Source organism: Condylura cristata, unplaced genomic scaffold, assembly GCF_000260355.1.
Source record: "Condylura cristata isolate star-nosed mole 26May11 unplaced genomic scaffold, ConCri1.0 scaffold00021, whole genome shotgun sequence".
Lineage (NCBI taxonomy): Eukaryota > Metazoa > Chordata > Mammalia > Eulipotyphla > Talpidae > Condylura > Condylura cristata.
The window spans coordinates 20161379-20161939 of record NW_004567122.1 but is presented as its reverse complement, the minus strand read 5'-3'; positions in this window follow the sequence as shown (position 1 = coordinate 20161939).

Here is a 561-nt window from a genome sequence, read left to right as displayed (position 1 = left end):
AGAGGTCTGGCTCGCCATGTGGTCTCCTCCGGGGCAGGCGGCAGGCGGGAATCGAACTCATGCCGAAGTGGCTTCAGATTCTCAGTGCTGTGCTTTAACCCGCTGCGCCACCAGGGAGGGCCTGTAACTGAATTTTCCAATGACCTAACCACAATCATTGGAGAAGTACATATAGTAAATACTGATGTGGTCATTAGATAAACACTCATTTCTTCCCTCACTGCCCCCTCCCCCAGAAAAACTCTGAGTTCCATCACAAAGAGCATATCTCAATTTAAAAAAAAAAAATTAACAAAGAAAAACCAACGAAGAGCATGTCTGGTTGGGCCAACACAAGAATTCTAGAGCCTAGAAGTGCCTAGTAGTAGGTATGAGCTAAATACTATTTAGATATGATCCTAAATAGTAAGCACTATTTTGAAGAAATGCATGAGAAATGTTTTATTTTATTTTTTTTTTTTTAAAGATTTTTTATTTGTGCATACAGAACTGGGATACAGGCCAGAGATGTGGAGGGTGAGAGAATTCACCAGAGACAGAGTGGAGTGCAGAACAGGCAGA